The sequence below is a fragment of the Ips typographus genome, linkage group LG15 (assembly GCF_016097725.1).
Source record: "Ips typographus isolate SLU linkage group LG15, UJ_Ityp_2.0, whole genome shotgun sequence".
NCBI classification, from domain to species: domain Eukaryota; kingdom Metazoa; phylum Arthropoda; class Insecta; order Coleoptera; family Curculionidae; genus Ips; species Ips typographus.
Window position 1 is genome coordinate 3,193,967 of NC_138436.1, and position 24,587 is coordinate 3,218,553.

A 24,587-nucleotide genomic window follows, 5' to 3' on the forward strand; every position below is an offset into this window, starting at 1 on the left:
TTGCCAGTCTTCTAGAAGAGTTAATTTCATTTGAATTAACAGACGAGATTCAAATAAGACATATCTTTAATAAGGCAATAGAGATATATAACAATTATAATGGCAGCACAGTCTACTACAATGCAATCTGCCCTTCAAACATTGGGTCTTAATCCGGCAGATAATGACAACACTATTAATTACACCACTGCTGGACAGACCCCTGCTTCGTTATTATCCCATACTGTGAAAAGGGACTATATTATCCTAGGAGTTACTCCTGAGGAATTTATTGACAAGCATGGGTCTGCAGCATTTGATTTTGACAACATAAGACGTCGCTTTGGCCAAATATGTGAAGACTTTCCCCGAGTTGAAGAAAAATCTTGGCGGAACCCAATTCAAGACAGATGAAGAGGTACAAAATGCGGTTGTTAGTTTTCTACGCGGACAGGCGGCAGAGTTCTATGACTCTGGTTTAAAGAAGTGGGTGCCTCGTATGCAGAAGTGCATAGAACGGAACGGCGATTATGTAGAAAAATAAAAGGACTGAACTTTCCAAAAATATACTTTTCTTTAAAATTAAACCAGTTTTTTTATTTGAAAAAAATTCGTGGAACCTATTTTACGAACACGCCGAGGCGTGTCCGTAAAATAATGCCAAAATTTTAACTTTTTACCTGCACTGTATAAGCGGTTGTCGAGCAAGCGTACCAGCAACAATGACCTGTTTACCCGTTGCCCGACAACCGCCTATACAGTGCAGGCCAAATGTTTAAATTGTCTCATTTTTGTTCGTGTTTTACGACGAAAGGGCTCAAGTTAGAGATCCGAAAAAAATACAGAAAACTAGTCCGTGATAGGTACTACAACTTTCATTATTACGATTTTTCAATCAAATCAACCGTACAGGCGCAAAAAAATTCAAAACCGTTTTCACATGGACTCCTATGTCCAGGGTGTATATCGGATTATATCTGATATATATTATTTTCAATTGTTTTATTCTTAACTATAAAAAAATAAAAAACAACATTCTTCTGCTTACCTATATTTTTTAAGCTATATTTTGTTTTAACATAAAACCTTTAACAACTACTTATATTATTTCTATACCAAAAAAGTTTTGATTCATGTACTTGAACATGAAAACCAATCTATTTGCTTTTTGGTTACTTAAGCGATTTCGTAAATCAGATTGAATCAAGCCAAAAAAAGAAAAAGCTCTTTCTATTCCTGCTGTATATGCTACTGCAGTGTGTAACTGTTCACACAATTCTAAAAAAGTATTTTTGTGAGGCCAATCTGCGTCCAATACAGGAACCGATTTTCACCATGTTATTGGTGGAGTAAGCCAAAAATGATCTCCAAAGAAATACTTCGGAAAGGGACTAACTTTCGATACAAATGGAACAAAGGAACTGTTAATATTATTTAAACACTCAATCGCCTCCCCTTTTTGAGGGATGGTTAAATGTCGTCCCAAAAATCGGTGCTCTATAATGTTTGCAAGATAATAAGTGTGTCCAAGGGCTTTTAAAGAAACTTTTTTTTACGAGAAATGGTTGACTTGCGAGATCTAATTCTAATTTATGCCACACCTCTACACACACTACATCGTTGTATAATCCCTTTGAACTCTGTCAAGAGCTATGGCTATAGGTTCCAGGCGAGAAACTAGATCTGTCGCATTTATTGCAACTTGGGCATCATTAACAATTTTTATAATGTCAGTTTCAATGACTTCCTTATTGTCTAAAAATGACTTAAGTGCATTGTTCATTGTACTCCACCTTATTTCTAGAGGCATAACCAATTTTTTACCTCCAGCTTGTCTGTATAATCCTGATGGTACATATTTGTTTCGGAAATATTTTATAACTTTTGCAATGTTTGAGGTTGCAGAAAAAAATTCTAAATCTTTTGCCAATAAATTCAAAATGTGCGCTAAACATCCATACTGTATGATACCAATATGTTTTTCTAGTTCGGAGCGCATTTTTTGGACATTTCCTGTATTGTCTGTCACAAAACTTCTTACTTTAACATTAAATTGGTTCTCTGTTTTGTTTATTGCCTCAAGTGCCACGGTTTTTCTGCATTATGTGATTGTGCTCCCCTTGCACTAGTGTCCACCAAAAATGATTCTCCATTTTGGGTGATTATACTGCAGCAGATCAAAGGCTCATTGTGAACATTGCTCCATCCGTCCATTGACATACAAACTGTTTCTCCTTGTAATTTAATTCTACACTCACTCAAAACGTGTTCATATACTTTATTTAAAATAGGTCCACCAATCTGGTGTGAAGAAGGACCATTATGTCCGGGTCGTAATGAATTCATCATTTTCTGGAACTCAGCATGGTCAGCATGCAGGAAAGGTGTGTTGGTCGCATAGAAATATCTGCCTATTTGAAGGTTTAATTCTTTACCATATGCTTCCGAGGTTGCAATAACATCAGCATTTTTGGCTAAGGTTAAAACATGTTGTTTCTTTGTTGGCTGAGGACAGTTTGTTGAGGTACTACTACAGATAATTATCTTATCTGAAACAATAGATTTTTGGTAGCAGTTTTTTTATTTGGTATTAGCACAGACAAACTAATATATACAGACGGTCAGAGCAAATGGAAGCCATATAATTTTGGTGAAGGCGCCAGACCAGTCAGACTAATAAATTGTTTTAAAATATTTTGATGACTCATGTGTAATCGGCTGCGATCGTCTGAACGAGCGAAATTTGTTTTCCGCAGTGTTGCCATATTTCTGCAGAGACGCGTTCGGCGCACGGCATTTATGATTATACAACTGCATCAAATCACCGGCGCGACGCGACGGGTCGGTACGGAATAGAAATAAGAAAAAAAGCCGAGCGCATTTTGTACGTATGCTTGCAAATAATTAAATTTAATCTAAAATAGTACGTGTTAAAAATTCTACCTAATTTTAAGGAATAGTACATTAGACAAAGATTATTACATTGATATTAAATTAAATTAAATACTCTAAGTGAAATTACTGATTGTTTCGGTCATTATAGTAGTTGAAAAATTACTTTCTAATGACAGAATTTCCAAGAAATTTTGTGTACAATTATTAAAATATACTCTGAGAATAATGCAATTTTCCGTTGTGTTTATATCAATTGTTTCGTTTTTATTGAAACTCATCAGCGTTGTGTAGAAATCGCAGAAAATAATAAGTGTAATACGGAATGCAACATTTTGGGATTTATGTGTGAATTTTTTTTATTGATTGATACATAAAATCAATCAAATTGAAAAGTACTGAATAATAAGAGAAATTCAAATTTACGTTGAACATTTTTTAAATTATGTTGTTTTTGGAATACACATGTGATATGACACTTCTTCATTGTCTTCTAGACTATACATTAAACCACAGCGTAAGTAGACAATAATAATAATTATTAATAAATAATAATCTACCTAAAATAGAAAAATAAAAATTACCTAACAAAGTGGTCTTTTCAAATAAAAAAGCAATGATTCACATTGTTACAAGAAGTAACGGTGTAAAAGTTAAAGCAAATTCTAAACGAGATTTGAAGTTCTCTTAAAATATTTCTATTTAATGAATTCTGTATGTGTAATGACAAAGAAAAAATCCATTCTTTAGCAAAAGTGTTCACGATATAGCGAGCCACTATGGAGATCTTGAAAACGATTACAGATACAGATTTGGTTGAACATGGGAGATAAGTTCGGTAATCATTACCTTATAAAATGACATTAAAATATCTTTTTGTTCGGTTTTTGAAAGAAATGAATTTTTTAAATTTAGATTGTATGTTTTTGTGAAGCTAATATTGAACCTGATCAAAACTAATGACACTTCTCTACCGCCACTTTTAATGCTCTTTAAACTGGCGTGGTTAGTTTTTAGGTCCCACGCTTCGTCTTTGTGGAACCATCAACTAATTTTTTAAAATAGGTTCTTTTTTCCGAATATATTTATGTATGAAACTTTACTTATTTTTAATTTCAACTTTTATTTTTGGAATTGGAAAACATTTTTCTCTTTCACTTTTAAGTTTAAGTTAATAATTCCACAGACCTCTAACCGTTTATAAGATCCCCATTAATGGTTCTCCTTATCCTGGATGCATGTATTTTGTATTACAATATTTTTTCTTGATTTCAACAACGAACAATTGATTCACTCATTTATGGTAATCAATTGCCAAAGCGTCTAGTTTTGAAAATAAATAAGACGCTTTTACTCAATTTAAAGTTAAAAAACAAACCAGTAGCGATTTAAATTTCTAGGGTAACATGATTTATTTTAACATTTAAACTAGAAATCTGATAAATAAATGTCGATTTTTAGTGATTTAAAGAAATGTATTCCAGCTTATTTAACACAAAAAAGCTTTGCCTCAAGTTTTTATCGGACTAAGCAAATTGATGAGAATATATATCCACATTATATTGTTTCCTATAATTGAGGAAATGCTATGGGATGGTTCTCGAATCAGAAAGTATATGCTTAGTCCTACTCGTGTCTCATGCTCAGTGTTAAAAATATGAAATTCGAAAAATCACTCTTATTTATTTGAAATTCATCATTATAATAGTAGCTTTGTAAAATATAAATGGCGTACTGGTTTGCCAAAATGAAAGAGATTGATAAAAAATTATATGCACGTAGTATACACCATTTACTGAACCACTCTGTGCAAAATTGCAAGTGTATTTTGCACAATTTAAAAGTTACATTTTCTACAAAATAAAAATCATTTTGACAATACAAAATGTAGAGCACGCTTAGGTAGTTGTAAGAGTTAAGTATGTTTTAAATTATCAATTTTTTGTTTAAAACTTTTCTTATTACCTTTAGCCCATGCACAAAATTTAAATAAATTTGTGTTAACCATATGACTAATTAAAAAAACTTTATGCTCATAGCATGTACTTGTCTTTGATCCTAACCAAGTATTATTTCTGCAAATAATTTTATTTTTTATTTTCATGCCGATAAATTCTTGCTCTTTGATATCACTAAATGCTTTAGAAAAAATTTTCATAGATTTTTCAACCATATTAGCGGTAGATTCGGAGGGTGCTTTTAAATATAAGTTAAGATTTCCACCATAATTTTTTTGTAGAATTAAAATTTGTTTTGGATCATCTAAAATTTGATTTGCATTTTGCAACTCTGAAATACAATTTGAACATTGAAATTTAGTTATAGTTTTCTTTACCAGGTATCCCGCATAATACCGTATTGCGCAATCTTCTAGTTTAACACTTTTTGAAAAATCAGAATTTGCGCAACAGTCTTCAGATTCACTTTCACATTGTAAATCAATTTCTTTGTCAGTATTTTGTAAAGATGCGTCAGTCACTGAACATATGTTAGCATTTGAATCTGTGGTTTTATTAGATTTTAATAGGTAATAAGTGTCAGAGATGCTATCTTCACAATTTGATATCTTAGATGGAGCAAGTAAACTAGTAATAGATTGAATTCTAAAACTTAACCTGAAAGCTTTAGCTGTAGGATTTAAATTCCATCCGCCTTTCTGCCTCAAAATTGAAAAGAAGTTTTCCAAATAGTCTTGGTTGAGTTTACTTGTCAAAATGAACGAGTTTTGTTTTTCTGACTCAAATAACATTAATATTGCTTTTATAGACTGCACCATTCCATCAAAGCATGGTGGTCTGCTTTTTCGAGAAATTTTTGCAATTTTATTTCTGTTCAGTGCTGGACATGACGTACTAACTTTTACAAGTGATTCAAAAATTTCAATTCCTTTTTCGAGCGTTGTCCTAATTAAAGGATTTCTGTTGCTTAAGGGCTTATTATATGGATTTTTGGCATATAAAATTTTACTATTCAAAGCATCAAAAAGTTGGTTCAAAAGTGAAACAAAATCTGCAGTATCGACACTGTCAGCTTTAATCTGACCGGTGTCGACACATGACCTGATGACGCATGCTACTGAGTTTGAAAATATTTGTAAGGCCAAAGAACAACACATTTTCTCGAAACTATTGGGGTTTAAATGCTTTTCCGTAATTTTTGGAAGTGCTCTTGCGGTCGTAGATTTAGAATCAATTTCAAATATTTCCTTAATTACATTAAAAGATAATGTTTTTGTATCTAACTGAAAATCTCCAGTTAACCAATTGTTTCGTATACTCTTAAATAAGTGAGGAACGTCATATATACAAAAAATTTTTTTGTTATTGATTTCAAAAAAAGGCGTGTGTTTTGTAACCCCCAGTAAAGTAAACGCTCCACGGTTATTTGATCCCTGGTCACAAACAATAGCAACCGGGTTGTAACCAATAGAAAATAATGTTTCTAAATTATGAACTATCAAAACTTTTAGTTTCTCTCTGGTAATACTATTACTGGAAAAAAAATATGATATTGGCATCTTCCACTTTCCGTAAAGACCCCTAATTGAAAAAACTAATGCTTGAGTCGCTTTTTTGGCGCTACGCCCTAAAAATCCTAAATCTTCAAACCCCTCAATAATATCAAGTTTTTTATTATACTCCAGATTATCTTTTATTGCCATTTCATCAAAAGCCATAACACAAGTTCTTGCATTTTTAGGGAGACCTTGACATTTTAATTTTAACTGATCTAAAAGCCCTTCGTCAATTCCGGTTTTATAAGAATTTTGGGCGATCCATCCACGAATGGTGTTAGGAGCCGGTAACACCAATCCTTTTTTTCTTAGAAAACGGTAACCAACAGGGGACTTATAATAAAAAGCAGTAGCAAAATCTTTTTCTTTTTCATTCCAAGTACGTCTTTTGCCTCGTAATTGCATTAATACAACCGTTTTAGCCACAGAACTTAAAATTGATAAAAATGGTAAAATGTTAAAAATCGCCAGTTTGGAACGTTTTATATAGGTCTTTGCTCTATTTAATCTAGCTCTATAGTTTCTGTTTTGCTTTGTTTGAAATCTAATTTTTTTATATAATTTTTCTTTGCGGGGAGTCAACTTAGTATAATCAGGCAAACTTGATATGTCACTTATAAAATTAATATCTGTGTTCAAATTGGGCTCAATAAAATTTAATTTTTTCTTGGGCCTGTCCATGTTGCTCCAGGTTTTCGAGTAAGTTTTCTGAGGTGTAAGGACTTTCAACTCTTCGAAGTTGAGAGTACCGTAGTGTCTTGGCACAGCGTCATTTTTTAAATAAAATTTTTTTTTACCTCGGTAATTTTCATCGGAAAAATGGTTTTCGCAGATGAATTTTTGCCTTATAATGTCTGGTGGTGAATCGGCTAAAGTTGCGTTTCCTGTAAAATTATTAAAAATAGAAACTTTTTCTTATAATAAATAATAATATTTCGTCCATTTTTATCTTAATTATTTTATTTATTGACTGATCATATGATTCATATGTTACTTTAAATCATAAAGCTCTGTGTTTACCTACAAATCAAAATAAAAAAGGATCGAAATGATTTTTGTTGTATACAGTGCATCCAGGTTTTATGAACAATACTTCAGGAATCCCAGAGAAGCACATTCTATAATGTATTTATTTTTTGATGAAATTTTTAAGTTTCTCATTTTTTAATAATCATCTTAGGTTACTTTAAGCGTATTTGTCTTCACGCTTCATATGGAGAGAGTAAAGCGAATGTGACGTCAGAATGACGTAATTTTTTTCAGAATGACATAATGACGTCACCTTGGCCCTGCTCGCTCCATGGAGCGCGAAAACGAATGCGGCCTTTACCTCAAATAAAAGGAGCTTTGTAATTCAACCGATTTGTTTAATTCAATTCAAATGCCATTGCAGGTAGTCCTGATAAGTCTTGATTACAAAAAATGATACACTTTATATACAGGGTGGTCAGCCGCGAACATCGATCAAATACGGAAAAAGTAGAAATAATAGTATATTAAGTATCGAGAACGGTAAGTAAGCTTTACTGATCGATGACAAAGTTTGGAGGCTGAGCAAAGCAAAGCCTCTAATTTGTCTGAGATCAGTAAAGCTGTTACTGTTCGTGATGCTTACACTATTTTTTGTACGACTTCATCAAAATCATCCTAATTATGAAATAAAATGAAAACATTTTAACAAATTTCCTTTAATCTTGTATCTTACTTCCCTGTTCAGACGAACGGTAAGTGCAGCAGGTATTTACTTCCCGGTTTGTTAGCCCTTCCAACCAGAAACTAGACAGGAACTAGTCCTTCCCGCCTTCAAAACAGGTACTGTAATCACTCAAAATTAGACAAGTCGTACAAAAAAGAATATTTTTAATATTTTTTTAATCCATGGTGTTCCATTTAAAATACGGAAGTTGGTAGCTACTTTTGCTATAACCGGAAGTACCACCAACTTGGAAATATTTTAGATCAACGACCCCCCATCGATTTTGGTTGGTAGCCAAATTTTCGATTTTTTTTAAGTGTACTTTATCAACAATCGATGGAGTTCCCGGAGGACCATCCTGTTTGTATACAAAAAAAATGCAAAAAAAGCATTTTGTAATTACAAAAAGCAGGGTAACCAAATTGCGGAAAAATGCTGTCAAAAATAATAGTTTAGGTAATTATTTCTTCTCAAATGGTTGTAACTCTCTAAAATCGAAAAAATGTGGTGCCTATTCGACATAACACCTTTTGTTTGAAAAAATGAAATGTTATAATCTACTAATAAATTTCTGTTTACTGATGTTGATTATAAACAAAACTTAATTTTTTTTATTTTATACTCGAGCTTATAATACTGTTACCTATCCAAAGAAACAAAGTTTTTCAGTTACAAATAGTATTTATAATAATAATAATTATAATAGAACAACCTCAAATAATATTTCTCGAATATTTATAAAAAAGCAGCTCCTTGTTTATTTTATTAACAATTTTCAAAATAATTTTGATAATATGAAAAAACCACGAAGAATTATGCAATAACGCATAATTTTTTTCAATAAATATTTAATGCAAAATCTGTACGAACGCCACTGGTTAAAATTACCAAATTGTTTGCACATTAAAACATGTGCAAGTCTAGTCTATGATATGAATATAGTACTAATTAGTAGAATATTATCATGTTATTAAGCATCACCCTGTATTATAAAAGTGTACCTACCTACCTATTCGTAATAAACGAGATAGTCAATAATATTGATCGACAATAATATTAAACAAGTCCTAACCCTGAACAAATTGAATACCTATTGCAAAGTGCGACAATGGGTTTTTAAATAGTCTTTTAACTTTTAAGTAAGGTAATAGGTTAATACAGAAAAGCATCATGCGGCACTACATTAAAGCAAGCTAAATAAGAACATTTTTAGTTAAAAATAGCCCATACCGCAGTAAATCACCCACTTTCTACAAAGTTCAGGGTTCTTATGGGGAAATCTAAATAATCGTACACCGTCACGACCACTTTTTCCACAGTTTAAGTACTTGCACACATTTCCCGACATATTTGTAAATATCAGATATCTATGTGAGCAGAAAAAAAATAATAAATAACACAAAAGTTAAACTTCCACTACCGATGTCTGCACGTACGGTTAACAAATAGCAACAGTTTTGATGAATTTGGCGGGAAAACATTATCCGTAAATACAGTGCCAATTATAAACTTAAATACGTTCTAAATAAAGTTTTATCTGTTCTAACTCCAATAACACGATTCCTAGTTACCCTCAATATCTTAATATTTCTTAATAAAACAATATAAGCAAATTGCAATGATCATTTAAAAAAATTTCTGATGGTACAAAGAATTCCAACAATACCCGGCAACGTTGCGTAATTATGCCTTCAAACAAGAGCCAAACTGCAGAAAAATTTACTGGCTGCACTGCCATCTGTTATGAGACGCTCGAAATAGATACCGTCGATTCGCCGATGGAGACTGTTGAACAGCAAAGGGTCTCCATTTAGCGTTTCGTTTTTTAACCATTTGGCTGACCGTCTGTATATATTAGTTTGTCTGTGGTATTAGTTAATGACAAATACAACCATAATTACCTAATCTGTTGACACTTTGTGAGGAAGTAGAAGGCTGATCGTCTTTAGGAACAGAATGTAGTGGCATTGATATTTGCGCCATCTATTGCCCCCTAATAAATGAATACTTTTGTACAGGGCTGTGTCGAAGAATTTTTTTGATGGTTTAAACAACTGAAACCCGTATTCATTCAATTAATATAAATATCGAATATATCGGATCAAACTATACCAGGTGTCCAAGAGCACCCTGGACATAGGAGATTAACATGGGAAAACGGTTTTAATTTTTTTGCGCCTGTACGGTTGATTTGATTGAAAAATCATATTAATGAAAGTTGTAGTACCTATCACGAACTAGTTTTCTGTATTTTTTTCAGATCTCTAACTTGAGTCCTTTCGTCGTAAAACACGAACAAAAATGCGAAAATTTTAACTTTTTACCTGCACTGTATAAGCGGTTGTCGAGCAACCGAACCAGCAACAATGACCTAGCATTTCTAAAATGTTTGTAGCCACAGTACTTACAATCTATTTTGTTTAAATCAGGACTGGAATTAAATGACTGGCGCCTTACTGCATCCACAAGCACAGGTTCTTGCAACACTTTAGCCTGAGATCTACTTATTTCAGTAGGACGGCAAAACTCTACAGCCTTGTTTAAAGTAAGCTTTGACTCCCGCAAGAGCCTCTCTTGAGTACCTCTATCTTTTATCCCCATAACAATGCGGTCTCTGATCGTGTCATCAGTGTCTTTATACAAAGTAGACTTAATAGCCTTCCTCAGCTCAGTCAAGAAACTATCAAAAGGTTGTCCTTCTTGCTGCACAATACTGTTGAATTTGTACCTTTCAAAAATAACATTGGCTGTTGGAGCACAATAATCATTGAACCTTTTTTTAATGGCTTCTAGTGATTTTGCTTCTTCCTCAGAATAAGGAAAAGTATTATGCAGTTCCAATCCATCGTCTCCTATGAAATTCAGGAACACTGCAATCTGTGTTTCTTCCGATTTTGATTTCAATCCTGAAGCTGTCATAAATACATCAAACTTTTGCGATAATTTTTTCCAGTTCTCTGCAATATGGCCATCTAACACAAGGGGCTCTGGGGGCTTAAACAAGTTTTCCATCTTTTCTAGTTGTCCCGGTAAAACTAGGAGCATATAGGAGCAACACAAGGGGGTTCCTACAAGTGTCTAACTGTCCACACCTGACACCATGTTTTATCTTGAAATAATACTAGGAATTTCCAAGATAACTTTATTATGTACGGAAGGACAGGGAACCCACAGTACTCGGTTACACAACTTAACGACCACCCAACTTATGCTAAACTAAACTAACCTCAAAACCCTTGCCGCCAGCCCGCACTATCTGATATGCTGGTTGCATAAACTACCAGGCACCCATTATCCCCACATCGCCAACACGTCTCCGGCCCCACCGGGATGTATAGAGTGCCCCGACAGCCTAGTCGACTCATGGCGGAGTGGACTAGGTGAACGGCACCGGGCCAATAGGTTGGTCCGGTATAGCCCTCATCGGATCTTCTCCCTCTACGGTTGGCTTCAGATCACTAGGCAAGGCGACAGCCAGGACCTCGGCCAATTCCTGGGCCAATTCATTCCTGGGCTAGTCATGACGGTTACCTGCGAACAATATTGTTACGATTTTCCCGTGGGTTTACACAAAGTCAATTTAACTCAACAATTAATAAATTTATTTACACTTTAAAACACTCCGTACAATAATTAACTCGGCTACTAAAAAAACACTACTACAATTCCACAACTATTCCACTATTTAAACTTTACCGCGTTCCCAAATTCACTACTTCACTACACTACTCTACCACGCCGCCGTCGACACCGCTTCTTTTATATTCGCAAACCACGTTCTAGAATGACCGCGAAACGCTTCGCGATTTGCTTCGAATATTCAAGATGCTTCCAGGTGTCGCTTCCTAAGTGTGGCCTACTTTAACACGCGCCCGGCCAGATATTGCGGCGCATCGGTTTCATCGAGTGTCGAGCATAGTAGGCCCAAACCGTAACACTGCCCCCCTCTTAAAGCTGATCGTCCCGATCCGCTTCATCTAATCCCTGGTATTTCTTGAGTCTGTCCAGATGGACAATTTTCATCTTGCCTTTGGGGCTGCGTTGGACTCTGTATGCGACGTCGTTTAACCTTTTTACCACATTGTAAGGTCCCTCCCAGTGTCGTTGCCATCTTTGACTTAATCCTTTGCTCCTCCTGGGTTGAAACATCCACACAGCATCACCTTCCTTATAACTGCCACCAGTTGGTCTGTGCTCCAGTGTCATCTTCATACGGTCGTTGTTTGGTTTCATCTTCTCTCTCTCAAGTTCCCGAATTGTGATGGATCCCTTCTGTAACGAACACTGGTCACACCGTTTACACCATTCTTCAACGTCCTTTCTGAAGTTAATCCAGTAAAATCGTTCTCTTATTCTAGCCAAAGTCTGGTTTACTCCAAAGTGTCCTCCTCCGCGACTGTCATGTAGTTCTCGCAGCACATTCTCTTTGCAGGAATTGGGCACTATTGTTTGGTAAACAAAGCGTTTTCCGTCTGGACTTTCCCATTTGCGAGTAATTAAGTCATCTCGCAGTCGAAGCGAATTCCACTGCAACCAGTAACCCCTTACTGTTGGTCCATATCTGGAAATCTGTTGCCAATCCGGTTTCAAATCCTTCTCCAACCATCTTCTGATTACTTCCAAATCAGAGTCTGAGCGCTGTCCTTTTATTATGACTTCATTAGAAACGCTGCTCTTCATTCTTTTTGTAGCCTCTTTATCTGTCACCTTCGCGATTTGACCAATCCTCCAACCATTATGAATTTGTCCTTTCCGGTACCTTAAGTTACTATCAAAAACTTGACGATCCACTACATATCGCGGTAAATGTCCTTCCGGGTTCTTCATTTCCTGCTCCTGGTTACGCCAATTCTGCGGGGTCGGTAAACGAGACTGCTGTCTGCAATTCCAGCGGTAATGTCCTTTACGTCCACAATTATAACACCTAATGTTTCTTTTAGCAGAGGAGTTCCGGTGATTTGTTCTGATGTCCTGATTTCGTCGACACTGTGGGTTTGGAGAACAAGACCGCTGTCTGCAATTCCTTCTAATGTGTCCCGTACGTCCGCATCGATAACACTCCACTCTCGTGATCGGGCGCGATCGTTCTAATTGTGTGGACTGACTATTTCCTGATGCTGCCATTTGTTGCACTAATTGGCCTACCATTGCTTTAATTTCATCTATTAATGTAGCAACATGATCGGCTGGCGGTACTCTTTCCTCTTGAATAGGCTCTGGCTTTAAATCATTGCACGCAGCTTCAATTTCCAGCGCTCGAACCAGTAATTCGCTGTTGTTGCTCCCTTTGAACATCTTCAGCCATTTCTTTACCTCCAGATCTCGAATCCCATCTACAAAATACTGTGCCACAAGTTCTTCTTGGATTTCATCCGGGACGGCTGGGTAAGCCAGATGCACAAGGCGACGAATTTCGGTTTCAAACTCTTCTAGATTTTCACCAGTTTTCTGCTGTCTTGCCATTAATTGCGTTCGATACAGTCCTTTCTAATGTTGATCCCCGTAACGACGTTCTAATGCAGCTACTAATGCTTCATAGTTGCTTTGTTGGGCGATAGGCAGAGTCTGTAACAGCTCCAATGCAGGTCGTCGTAATGCCACCACCAGTGTTACAGCCATTTCCTCGTTACTCCATCCATTTGCATTTGCAGCGGCCTCAAATTGGAGTTGGTACGTTGCCCATGAAGTTTGACCGTCGTATGTGGGAGGCTTGATCTTGTTTCCGGTGATCACTGTAGAGCTGGCTCCTCTGCTGTCAATTTTCCGCTCTAAGTCGCGTAGCTTTATCTCGACATTATTCTGAATTTTATTAATGTCCTCCCGAACATCATTAATGTCCTCCCGAACATCGTTCTGAATTTTATTAATGTCCTCCCGAACATCATTAATGTCCTCCCGAACATCATTCTGAATTTTGTTAATGTCCTCCCGAGCATCATTTAATTTTACCTGAACGTCATGCTCCATCTTTTTGAGACTATGGGATACATACTCTTGGATTTCTGTCTTGGTCACTGCTAGAACGTTCAATATTTCTACGTTACGCTCTCTATCTTCTTGACGCATTTCCATATCTTGTTGTCTCATTCTTTCTTGTTCTTGTCGAATCCTTTCTTGTTCTTCCTTGTCTTGTTGTCGAATTCTTTCTTGTTCTTCTTTGTTTTGTTGTCGAATCCTTTCTTGTTCTTCCTTGTCTTGTTGTCGAATCCTTTCTTGTTCTTCCTTGTCTTGTTGTCGTTCTTCTTTGTCTCGTTGTCGAATCTCCTCTTGTTTTTCAAGCATTGCCATAATAGCTGCAAGTTGGGCCTCCATGTTTGCACTTTGACGTCTTGTTATTGGCATAAAATAAAATTAACACACCACTGTTCCAAAAATCTCTAGTCCGGTTCTGAACACAAGCCTTTAACCCGAAGTTTAGTTCAAATTCACGTCGCACTAAAGTCTGATCGCACTTCTGACACCAATTGTTACGGTTTTCCCGTGGGTTCACACAAAGTCAGTAACTCATCAATTAATAAATTTATTTACACTTCAAAACACTCCGTACAATAATTAACACAGCTACTAAAAACACTACTACAATTCCACAATTACTCCGCTATTTAAACTTTACCGCGTTCCCAAATTCACTAATCCACTACTCTACACTGTCGTCGACGCCGCTTCTTTTATATTCGCAAACCACGTTCTAGAATGACCGCGAAACGCTTCGCGATTTGCTTCGAATCTTCCAGGTGCGGCGCTTCCTAACTGTGGCCTACTTTAATACGCGCCCGGCCAGATATTACGGCGCATCGGTTTCATCGAGTATCGAGCATAGTAGGCCCAAACCGTAACAATATAAAACGGGTTTTGTTCTGCTAAAGCGAGAGGTTTTAATTCTATCTTGAATCCAGAGCTCAAATCCTGAAGGCCTCTTAATAATATTCTTTAATTTAATCAGAGAAATAGTCTGCACCCTATGCGCTGTTACTAGCGCCAAAAGTGTAACGAGTTTAAAGGATAACGGCTTTAACAACAGAGAATCATTAGGATACATTTGGCTTAAGTGATTCAGAACTGTGTCTGGATTCAAGGTAAAATCATATTTAGGTGCACTTGGCCGAAGGTTCTGCACTCCCTTAAAAAACCTTTTAACGTTGGGGTCTGAACTAAAATTTGTTAAGCATATCAGAGAAAGAGCGGCTCGAGCACAGTTCAGAGAACCAAAGGAATAGCTCCTATTTTGATAAAGCTCCGAAAAGAAGGCTAAAATCCCAGGTACCTGACATTTATAGATATCCACGGAATGTTGTTTGCAGAAATTCCACCATAGCTTATAACAACTGTTGTATTGGTTTCATTGTTGCTTCCGTTACGGACGCCTGGGCTATCTTAAGTGCTTCCGTGGGGTATCCTTTTAAACGGAAGGCCTGGTCTACAACAGCCCTGCCACCAGGGTAAGCTTCCTCCAGAGGGGGTGGGGGTCCCTCATCATCATCATCATCAATCGACCAATCGCGTCCACTGCTGGACATAGGTCTCCCGTAGCTTCATCCATCCTTGCCGATCCTGTGCTGCTTCCATCCAGTTGGACCTTATCCTCTTGATGTCGTCTGTCTATCTGGTTGGTGGACGGCCTCTACTTCTGTATGCGTCTTGGCGCGGTCTCCACTCAAGTATTCTTTTTGTCCAGCGATTGTCCGAAAGTCGCGCCACATGACCGGCCCAGTTCCATTTTAAAGTTGCTATACAGGCAACCGCGTCCTTCACTCCGGACCTCTCCCGTAATGTTGTATTTGGGATCCTGTCTCTTAGCGATATACCCAACATCGACCTCTCCATTTTCCTCTGCGCGATACTTATTCTATTTGTGGTGTTCTTTGTGAGGGTGAGTGTTTCAGCCCCGTATGTAAGCACCGGCAACACGCACTGGTCGAACACTTTTCTCTTTAGGCACATTGGAATGTCTGATTTGAAGATATTTCGCAGCCTTCCAAAGGCCGCCCATGTTAGACCTATTCTTCTCGATATTTCACGAGTTTGGTTGTCTCTACTAATAGAGATTTCGTGACCAAGGTATTTATAAGAGCCTACTTGTTCTATGCTTATTCCGTCTATCTTGATTGCCTCACTCATAACAAGATTTGGGGTGGGTTAATTGATAATAAGAAGTTATGATTCGGATGCAACATCAACGGTTCTGCAATCAATAAACTGGAGAAAACAGGAAACCAAGGCTGCGCAGGCCAGAACGGCACTACCAAAATCATCTTGGCCTTGTCTGCGATAGTTTTTTGAAGAACCTTGGGTATTAAAGAAAAGGGGGGAAAGGCATAACCAAATTCTTTTGACCATGAAACAGTAAAGGCGTCTATAGTAACAGCTTCAGGGTCCCGGTGCCAAGAAATAAAGCGTGAGCATTTACTGTTGTGCCTACTGGCAAATAAATCAATTGAAGGAGTGCCAAAAGTCTGAATGATTAACTGAAATTCCTCTTGACGTAATTCATATTCTATCTCTGATAGACATCTACGAGACTCTTCATCTGCCTCTTTATTATCTTTAGAGGGAATGTAAGATGCAAAAACATAAATGTTTCGCTGCTCGCACCAGTCCCAGATTCTCTTAGCAACCTGATTTAAATTTTGGAATTTCACCCCGCTCATTCGGTTGATGTAAGCTATGGCAGTTGTATTGTCTATTCGTAACAGGATGTTTGAATTTGTACATTGTTGGGCAAAACATTTTAAGGCAAAAAAGGACGCCCAAATTTCTAATTCATTGATATGCATAAGCTTTTCTGTAGAATTCCAACCTCCTCTAGCTCGAATACCATTGCAGTAACCTCCCCACCCTAGGGGGAAGCATCTGAGAATATTTCAGAAGAAAAACAAAGGGATGTTGAAAGAGAGTTAGACATACAGAAAATATTATTTTTCCACCAAGTCAAGTCACTTTTAATGAAGTTAGGCATGGTCATATATCTCTTATATGACCCTCTAGACCTTAACAAAGCCAAGTATTTGGCCCTCTCAAAGACTTTAATATGATCCCATCCATATTTGGATGCGGGACATGCTGCCGTAAGTTTACCTACAAACCTAGCAAAGTATTGAATGCTACAAGAATTTAAGCTGCCAATCCTGGAAATCCATGAAAACAACTCTTGTCTTTTCTCTGCAGGCAGCTCAAGACTCATGACTTCTGTGTTAAACAGAAACCCTAAAAATAAGCATTGTTTGGAAGGAATAAGGTTACTTTTCTTCTGGTTTATAATGAAACCTAGCCTGTTTAACAGATGAACTGTAGCTACAATATTGTTTACACAGTCTGTGTGAGACCTTCCCATTAATAAAAAATCATCTAAATATGCCTACCGAACAAAAACCTTGATTTCGTAAGGTCTGCAAAACAGGTTTTAGTAGTTTAGTAAAGACATAGGGAGCTGTACATAAACCAAAGGGAAGACATGCATATTCATAAAGTCTATTTTGAAACTGAAACCTTAAATATTTGCGGTGACTTTTATGGACTCGAACTAAGAAATACGCTTCTTTCAAATCCACAGAGGCTAGAAAGGAATTTGGCAAGATAAGTCTTCTGGCTGTCTTTACATTTTCCATTTTAAAATGATGACATACCAAGAATTTATTGAAATTCTTCAAATTTAAAATCAAACGAGTTTTACCCGAAGACTTAGTTATCAAAAAAATCTTTGATACAAATTGATCTGAGGAGGCCTTACAAGGTTTAATTGCGCCAATATCCAACAACTGTTGGATCTCTTTGCTAATACAAGCTTGCTCATCAGGCGACCACATATCCTGTACAGGGGGTCTAATTTGATGTACCCGCTTTTTTAAGGGCAAGCGATAACCCCTAATCCAAGACAATATTAAGGGATCAGAAGTAATATGAGTCCAGACATTGTAAAATAATGAAAGTTGGCCAGCTCGCAAACTTACCTCCTGATCTAACGGTAGTACTGCCGTTGATTCTTGTCTTGGTTGTTGAAGGACTGACGCTTCCTGGGTTGATGTTGTCGATTGAATCTCTTGGATCCTGATTGTTGATATTGCTTGCGACCTCCCAGGTTGGATCGAGACCTGAGGGGAGCTGACCGGTTTTTTGGATTAATCTGAGGTCTACCACGGGATGTTGAAGGCTTCTTCGATTCCTTTTAACTCTATACTGGATTTTTCGAGTGCCTTGGCTGCCTTGAATCTGTCTGACAAATTTTCTGCAAACAACCATCCATCCAAACTGGTCCCTTGAACCAAGTCTCGAACACCCTTATCAAGTCCCAGACTAATGAGGTTTTGACGAGAAAGAGACTCCATATGGTGCACTTCTGCAAGGAGCTTAGGAGCTCCATCATTGAGAGCCTCAATAGCGGGGAGAAGCTTTTCCCCCCCCTCCTCTGTTTGCAAGGTCAATAAAAGTGATTGGGACCTTCCTAGCGCAGATAGAGCCACAGCCAAAAGCCTTTGCTCACTCTCCAAACGGGAGTCTCTAGCTAAAGCTGTTTCTGAAACAGACGGAGCCCGTAATTCTGGATTTAGTCTAGGAGGTTTAGCAGATTGAAGATTGATTGGAATAGAATATTTTCTTTCCAAAGCCTGGACAACTTCTTGAGAAAGACCAGAACTTAATATTGAACCCCATTGCAAGGCCAAGTCTTTCTGGATTGCTTCCCCGGAGGGATTGATGGGGGCTGAATTAGCTCCCAAAATGTCCGAGGCAGCCCTGTTTAACTGTCTATTCATAATATTATCCACTGCAACAAACTCCACCTCCAATGGATCCCTACTTTCTGTACTTTCAATCTGGGAAGTTGCATTTTCAGAGGGCTCTGAAAAAGGAATGAAACTTACTTACACATGTGTCTCTACAGAGACGTTATCAGTCATACACATGACAGGATATCCAATAAAATATATGGGATATATATTCATGATTTTCTGGAAACTTATACAAGTTAGTCAGGAAACAAAGCCAATAAGGCGTCATATGCATGACCTTCTGTAAAACTTATTCAAGTTATACAGGAAAAGAAAATAAATTAGCCTGCAAAATTTATCTGCTGGCACTTAATCCCTCTGCTAAAATGAAATTTTATTGTGATACCATGTAATGTAGACAAACCTTCAGAGTCGGTGTGGGAAGAAACGTAACCCCTGCCTCGAGACGACAAATCACCTGTCTGGAGGCTAGTGGACGGGCCCGTTCCCGACGGGCTAACTCGACGGCCATCATGGCGGCGACGTTTTCTTTTCAATTCCCGAATACGACGTTTCAGTCTTAAGTATTCCTCAACAGAACTGTCTGAGGAGTCAGAAGATGATTCCTCTGACGATGAGTAGTAGTGTCTCCTCTTTGACTTTGATAATTTACCCATTATTATCCTGGAAAAAACGGATTACGACGGGCGAATCGCGGCACATGTAATAGCGACGCACGAAGTAAAAAAACTGATTCGTGTTAATAGAGAGCACGGATGGTCGGATGCGGATGGGGAGATTATTATTTTAGCTTTGATATTCGTGATCATCTAGTGGCAGGAAGTATACTACACCTTGATCATAAGAGCAGGACGTGAATATAATTGATATTTTATGATTATTTTACTTAAATCAAAAAGTCGCTACATATCACCACTTTTTCGTAAATCGCCGCTACGATTTCAGACGATTAAAAAGTCGCTACGAATGGCAACCCTGGCTGACAAGTGGAAATTTTACTTGACAACACAACAGATCCAAAAGGGCGGCCCTATCAGCAAAACCTGTTTGCTCGAAACGCTACCTCGCGTGACGTCACAGTGGGTGCTCGGGTCCACAGTATTAATATAATACACACACACAAACAATCTCTATTTCCGAGGAAAAAGGCTATCGACCTACCGGTCTTTCTGCCAATGTTACAGAAACAAAGCTTAATGTATCCACATAAATATTTGTTAAAAAAAAATAAATAAATAATGTTTTACAAAGAAAAGGTTAAAATTAATAGTTAGTCCGTTTTTTTTAGGTAAAATGTTCCAACAGAGTATATTGAGGAAAGGCGTAGCGAGATTGTCTATTTGGTCTTGTGAGGAAGATGGGGTTTATAATTGTCCAGTTGTGGGGGTTGCCTTTCCATTTTGCCTCTAGTTTCGTTAATCGTTCTGTTATTTTTGTCATTTATGTCCGTTCGTAGAGTAATTCGTTGGTTGGGTTATGTAGCGGGTTTTGAGGATGTCTAATCTTGGTTACTAGTCTAAGTGCAATTTGTTCTGTAGTTTGTATGTGTTTTTTTGTTTTGCTGGTCGCATTAACTCTTAGTATGTGTCCGTAGTCGAGTAGAGGTCTGCAAATAGATTTGTATATTTTAGTTGCAGTTTTTGTGCTTATACCTCTGTTCTTGTACGTCAGGGCTCTGAAATGTTTAGTTCGTTTAATAATTTCAGTTCTCACATTTTGTGCATGTTTTGTAAATTTGAGTATTAATATAATAATAGTATTTATTTAGCGATAATGCTAATTGAAAAACAAAACAATACAATTCACACATGTGCCAAAAATTAACCAACAAGCAAATCACTAGCAAATTACATATACATTTTTTCTCGAATATGTTTTCCCAGTTCTATTTTAAATAGTTGTACCGGGTGACCCAATAAGACTGTTCCCCGATCATATCTCGGGAACCGTTCATTTTTTTAGGTAAATCGGCCATGAAGAATCGTTGGAAAATATTTTCGAGTTCTAAAAATGACCACCAGAGGCCGTAACTGCCATCTTAATTTTTTAAATTGCATTTTCTATAAATTTTGCACAATAAACTAGAATTATTTTTTCCACATTTTTAAAGCGAACCAATTTATCTATCATTTTCATAAAAAACTAATTTCTGTTATTTCAAAAACAAAGATGGCGTGAGGTGTTCAATTGTTTTTGCAATAACCTGCTTTAACTTCTTAACGGTTTGACCAATTTTAACAAACTCGGTATTGTTGAAAAGAGCATTTCTTGGACAATAAGAATCAACCAAAATATAGTTAATTTAGTTGAATATTTCTCCGCGAGGGGGCTAGTTTTGACACCATGACTCAAATTCCAAAAAAGATTAAAAAAAAAACAAATGGAATATAGAATGGATATGACTTTTTCTTTATGAAGAAGTAGGCAAATAACATCCAAATAGGCCAGTGAAAACCCTTTTTAAATTCTCGTTCCTAACCTGAAATATTGAGAAAATGAGATCTTTGTTTTTGCCACGACATCTTTGTTTTTAAAATAACAGAAAATTGTGTTTTACGAAAATGATAGATAAATTGGTTCGCTTTAAAAATGTGGAAAAAAAATTATAGTTTATTGTGCAAAATTTATAGAAAATGCAATTTTAAAATTTAAGCTTGCAGTTACGGCCTCTGGTGGTCATTTTTAGAACTTTAAAATATGTTCCAGCGATTCTTCATGGACGATTTGAAATGTTTCATCCCAAAGTCATACGACGAACGGTTCCCGAGATATGGTCGAGGAACAGTCTTATTGGGTCACCCGGTACATTAGGCGATTCCTTTATATTGACTGACAATCAATTAAATCAAAGAAGTCCCCTATACAGTAATGAATTAAAACCTAAATTTGATTCACATTTTCTACTAATTATGAAATCTTTACAATGTCTTGTATTATAATTATGTACGTCAGAAAAAATATCTACCTTTTTACAAATATGTAATCAGGCAATAATTCATTCTTTAGTTTGTACACAAATACATGGGTATCAAACCATATTTTTTCTTCTACAGGGAGTATGTTGAGGATTTGATGCATTGCGTGTATGGAAGTGTACCTATTGCATTTCAAACTTGTTCTCATTGCTCTGTTTTGAACCACTTGAAACTCACGTACTTTGTAGTCGGGTAGGCTATAGAGAAGTGTCGAGCAGAACTGCAGATGCGGTGACGCAATACTATTATACAACATCAACCTAGTATAAACAGACAAATGGTGCCTTGAAAAAAAATTCTTTGAATATTTTCGCATAACATAAAGCGCATGTACTCGGAAATTTAGATTTGGATCGAAAATTACTCCAAAATACTTTATGTTTTTTTCATACGTTATTCTACTTCCGTTCATTTCAATGTATATGTTGCCCACATTTATATTACTAACTCTCTGTTTTCTCCCAAATACGCTGAATTTAGTCTTAGTTACATTTATACTTAGGTTATTTTTAACTTAAAACCAATGGGTGATTCTTACAGTGAACAAGTTGAAAGTCTACCTCCACTGAGTAAAGGTATTACTTTCCTTCTGATAAAGTATTTATATAAAGTGGTAAGCTTGAATAATCAAAATATCTAAAAATTCAGCTTTATTAAGTATTATATAGCTTAGTATAGCTTATTTCTTTGAACAAAAACATTGCAGCTGCACAAAGATGTTTGCTTTACAATCATACTACTAGATAGGTAAATATTGTCTCATATGAGTAGTTTCTAGACCTATTAGTTAAACTCACAGCAAACTACCTTATTGCTGCTATTACTTAAACGCTGCTTTTAAATAAGACTAGGTATAATACATATTATTAGCTTGAGGTTAAGCAATCGAGTTTACTACACTATCTGATGGTGATTATTATGTTAAACTTAAAACAATAATGAAAACGGCAATACTTCTCATTCAATGTTAGAATTGAAATTATCATAATAATGTTAAATTCAGCAAAATCAGTTAACTTACCTTAAAATATGCTCTTTTGTCTCACTGTTGCTTGTTGAAAACATTGCAGAAGGTTTCACTGTTCAACTTCAACTCGACTTATGGATATTGTCACGTTTAAATTGTAAAGCCCTTTTGGCCCAACAAGTTAAACGAGACTTGCGTTTATTACTTTAATAAACGCCTTTACCGAGATATTGTTTCAGAGGTAGAATCAAACCACTTGGTAGAAAAATATAATTTAATAACTAAATAACAGTTAAATCTAATTGACAAAATGGTTGGTTTATCAACTTAGGGAATCGGAATAAAACCTTCGATCATAATTCCCGACAGTAACACTTCAAACAGTACCTTTTGCATGTAAAAATATTACAATAATTAAATCATGTTTTTTTTCTCTCTCTTATTCCTCGTCGCCTGCATCGCAACAGTAGCGGGGATTTGTCATGGCTAAAAATAGCGATGATGGACTATGTGCATTCTGACTGTAACTTTGCCTCGCGCATTTTATTATTTTGCCATCTCCGAAGATCTGCTTCAATTTAATGAAGTTATGCTTTTAAATAATAAGTCCATCTTTTAAATGAATGGATTTTCCATTGGTGACATAATGTTACAGTCTTCATAGTAGGTAGTTTGGTCCTCAATTAGAACGAACACTTTTCTCATGTTTATATCCTTATTTTTCATCCACATCAAAAAGTAGTGATTTATGCAGCATATACCAGATGCAGTCCTTTGAAAATTTCAGACTACAAAAACTTGTAGTAATGATGCAGATGCATCAGTAGGGCTATCTATGCAATTTTGTAATCGTACCTGGGGCAGCATCAGCCTTAGTATCCCTTATTACTAATGTCTGAACGCAGCAAGCTAGGATTCCAGTAAATTATAGTAGTAATTTTAAGACTGTAGTCTGGTTTAAATAGTCATTGAAGAATTTTTTTTTTTACATCACCTTGCCTCAAATTTTTGCTGCCATTAATATTTTACAATGTTAACAAGATCCATGTTCTGACATTGTAAAAGAACTAAAAATGCGATTTACATAATTTATATTAATAATTTTAAATTAATGAAAAATGAAATAAAGTTGTAAAAATTAAAGTTTTTTTTTTAGTTTTAGAATGGTTTTAGATTGATCAAAGATCAAACCCAAACAAAACCACAAAGAATTACCTTACTAGAGAAGAAAGATTTGCGGAGCATGTTTTCGGAAGGAATAGTTCGCCTTCCAATCGCATATTGTGAAGGCGCTGGGCTCTGTGTCAATTATTACAGTTACCTATAATAATGGACGGTCATCTAGCCGCTTAAAGTCATTCATTTGTCATTTTTATATCTTGTATCTTGGCCGTTTTTGTCTACATAAGAATTCGAAATTAATTTTAACTTTAGAAGGTTATGTCCCGGTGTTGAGGTGTTTATCCTAAGCTTTTTTAAAATGAGTTTGTTGCAAGGTGTTAAAAATCCTTCGAAAATGAAGTGCTGTGTTCCTGGTTGTAATGATAGGTTCAGTAGTCGTTTTCGTTTTCCCAATTTATTAGAAGAAGAAAATTTATTTAAAATATGGATTTCAAAAATTAGAAATCCGGCCGTTACTAAACCACTTGAGCCCTGAGGAAATTTATGTCAAATATAGAGTGTGTGGGCGTCATTTCCGTCCAGAACATTTAAAAGGTGAAGGGTGTAGAAGAGGACTTACAAAGGATGCTGTTCCGCAGTTATTCCTCAATAGTGGTAAATACATATAGATACTAATTGCATATTTTTTAATATATGTAGAACATAGAACATGGGTGGT

General features: G+C 36.3%; 1 long non-coding RNA gene across 1 annotated transcript in view; it reads left to right on the forward strand.

Annotated features, from left to right (window-relative positions):
- The window catches only part of LOC145738482 (uncharacterized), a 288,003-nt gene that overhangs the window by 90,887 nt on the left and 172,529 nt on the right, over nt 1–24,587 (forward strand). The gene's annotated exons all lie outside the window — the stretch shown is intronic.